Source organism: Penaeus chinensis, chromosome 28 (genome assembly GCF_019202785.1).
Source record: "Penaeus chinensis breed Huanghai No. 1 chromosome 28, ASM1920278v2, whole genome shotgun sequence".
In the NCBI taxonomy this organism is placed as follows: Eukaryota; Metazoa; Arthropoda; class Malacostraca; order Decapoda; family Penaeidae; genus Penaeus; species Penaeus chinensis.
This window is the reverse complement of record NC_061846.1, coordinates 17,517,374-17,521,197: the sequence shown is the minus strand read 5'-3', so window position 1 is coordinate 17,521,197 and position 3,824 is coordinate 17,517,374. Positions and strand designations below refer to the sequence as shown.

The following is a 3,824-nucleotide window of genomic DNA, read 5'->3' as shown; positions in this document are numbered from 1 at the left end:
TTTCACCTACATCACAGACACACCTGTTTCACCGATATCCCACACACAAATGTTTCGCAGACGTCACACACACCGTATCAAGTATTAGGACAAATTAACCATTCTAAAGTTCCTAGAGCCGGAGTCAAACTGAGCGAGGGTCAGTAGTGATTCAAATGACGTTTGATGTTCGGTATACCACTTATATAATAGCACATGTCACTAAGGCCGTAAACTGGTACTAATTAAATCATAACGTGGTTTAATATGGAACATATAATAAATGTTTTAATGAAATAACTTTGAATTTACTAAACCAGTAGGTGATAAGTAACCCTAGTTTTTTTTTATTTGGTGATAATACAAAAACAAAAATATGCCACTGTTATTTTCACTGTTCAGCAATTATTATGAAAATGGTAATATCACTGTAGCTAATATAATATGTATAAATACTGTGTTTATGATTGTGTGTATGTGTGTGCATTATTTATGTGCGTTATATATATATATATATATATATATACATATATATATATTATATACATATACATTACTATGTATATGATTACATATATACATATATATAAATATATGTACATACACACATATATATATATATATATATATGTGTGTGTGTGTGTGTGTGTGTGTATGTGTGTGTGTGTGTGTGTGTGTGTGGGTGTGTGTCTGTGTGGGTGTGTTTACATATATACATATATATATATATATATATATATATATATATACATATATATATATATATATATGAATATATATGCATACACACATACACACACATATATATACATACATGTGTGTGTATGTATATGTTTACATATATATTGTATACATACATGAACATTGTCTGTAAGTACATGTATCGAATATATAAACATTATACTTATATATATATATATATATATATATATATATATATAATTTATATACATACATATATAATCATATATATATATATATAATTTTATACATGTAAGTAATATATACATATATATGTGTGTTTGCATGTATGTATTATATATGTATATGTATATATACATATACATATGTATACGCATATATAAATATATGTAAATATATGTGTGTATACTTATTTATATATATGCATATACATATATATGTATATGTATATATACATATATATATATATATATCTTATACATTAATTTGTACATATTATACCATCTACCTATATATCATATTGAGTATTATATACATATATATTTTATATACATATGTTTTTATATATATGTATATGTGTGTGTGGTGGGGGGAAGGACGGATAACAGTGTGTATGTTGTGTGTGAAAACGTTTTTTGCCATTTTACTCTAATTAAAATATCCAGAGCTCAGTGAGAGTATAATATGTGTCTGTGTGTGTGTGCTATGCACTATATTTCCTGGATAATAAAAATGAATATAATAAATATAGTTTTTTTTTGCTCGACATTTCCGAGTGGATCTTCATACATCATTTAGAAGCACTTGCGGTGAACGATGCCGGGACCAGACTCATCGTATTCATCCTTGGTGATCCACATGGACTGGAAGGTGGACAGGGAAGACAGGATGGAACCACCGATCCACACGGAGTATTTACGCTCGGGAGGAGCAATGATCTTAATCTTGATGGTGGAAGGAGCAAGGGCAGTGATTTCCTTCTGCATGCGGTCAGCAATACCAGGGTACATGGTGGTACCACCAGACAAAACAATGTTAGCGAACAGGTCCTTCCTGATGTCAATATCGCACCTCATGATGGAGCTGTGGACGGTTTCCTGAATACCAGCAGATTCCATACCAAGGAATGAAGGCTGGAACAGAGCCTCAGGGCAACGGAAGCGTTCGTTACCAATGGTGATAACCTGACCGTCGGGAAGCTCGTATGACTTGTCCAAGGAGGAGGAAGCAGCAGCGACGTTCATCTCACTCTCAAAATCAAGCGCGATGTAGCAAAGTTTCTCCTTGATGTCACGAACGATTTCACGTTCAGCGGTGGTGGTGAAAGAGTAGCCACGTTCAGTCATGATCTTCATCAGGTAGTGGGTAAGGTCACGACCAGCCAAGTCAAGACGAAGGATAGCATGAGGAAGTGCGAAACCTTCGTAGACGGGGACAAAGTGAGTCACACCATCACCAGAGTCGCAAACCTCACCAGTAGTACGACCAGAAGCGTAGAGGGAGAGCACGGCCTGGATGGTAATGTAAGTGGCAGGACGTTGAAGGACTCAAACATGATCTGAGTCATCTTCTCACGGTTGGCCTTGGGGTTGAGGGGAGCTTCAGTGAGGAGAGTGGGGCACTCCTCAGGGGCAACACGGAGCTCATTGTAGAAGGTGTGATACCAGATTTTCTCCATGTCATCCCAGTTGGTGATGATACCATGCTCAATGGGGTACTTGAGGGTGAGGATACCACGCTTGCTCTGGGCCTCATCACCGACGTAGGCGTCCTTCTGACCCATGCCGACCATCACACCTTGGTGACGAGCACGGCCGACGATGGAGGGGAACACGGCGCGCGGGGCGTCGTCTCCGGCGAAACCGGCCTTGACCATGCCGGAACCATTGTCAACCACTAGGGCGGTCGCGTCCTCGTCGTCACACATGGTGGTAGCCGTTTATGGATATAGAGGTATTCTGAAAGAGACGAGAAGAGCTAAAGTTATTACCATTGCTAATACGGAACTTTGGAGGAAATGGTAACCTAACGTGGAATATGAATAAATGTTTCTGTATCTATACAATATATATGTGTAAATGGGCTGGTGTCTGCTTGTATATATCTGTACATGTTTATCTTGAATTTATATGTGTATGTGTGTCAACAAGCGTGTGTATGTATATAAGGATACAAACATAAATACGCACATACAGAAATACATACATATAAATGTATATGTTTACATATATATAAACATACATATGTGTATGCGTACATACATATATCCATGCATGTATATATAGAAGTACACACACTTGTGTGTGTGCGGAATTCTAAGGTTCAGTAGGTTGTCAAGAGTTCCGCATGGAATTACGAATAAATACAAAGAAATAAACGAAAATCTTTGTTTCAAATTTGGACTTCCTAAGGTTTATTTTACCACACATACACATATCCTACAAGAAGAAAATATACAAAAATATCTATACGTAGTAGTATATGTCATATGATCAAAAGTCCACAATACAAACTCATTATAAGGTTCTCCTTACTATGATCTCATATATTTATTTCGTACTTCTATGCGGAACTATGTGCGTGTTTCATTTGTTGCATGTTTGTGTGTGTGAGATTTTGTCTAGTTGCTTTTTGTTTGTGTATACCTGTGTGTGCGCGTGTGTGTATGTGATCAATAAGTAGGATACCCTAAGATTTGCGAAAATGTTCCAGGGGCTCATTCAAGGTGTAAAGCCTGAAAATTACTTTTCTAATATCGTTAATCCGTATATATCTTTTAATTCCTTAAATAATAACTTGCCATTTTTTTAAAGAAACAAAAAAACAGAATTATGAGCACTATGTATAGCAAAGTGACCATTATTTCAGATAACATTATTCACAAAATCAACACCAGAATAAGCAAACTTCGGAAAAGTGAAGTCGAATGAGAAAGAGTAATTTCGATCAACGCAACCACTGTAACCACATACCCACAGCGAGTCCAGAAATGACTGAGAGCAAGCACCGATAAGTTTCCTTTATATACTGGGTGCAGAAGTCGCTGGCATTTGTTCAATGCTCCACCGAATGCATTTCCAAGTCTTAATTTCGACATATATTTAATGGAATTCGAGATGTGACTTCCCAAGTGCATTCAAATT

General features: G+C 36.3%; 1 pseudogene; it reads right to left on the bottom strand.

Moving 5' to 3' along the window:
• Nucleotides 1–1,420: 1,420 nt before the first annotated feature.
• On the bottom strand, nucleotides 1,421–2,634 carry LOC125040197 (annotated as a pseudogene).
• Between the last annotated feature and the right edge of the window lie 1,190 nt (nucleotides 2,635–3,824).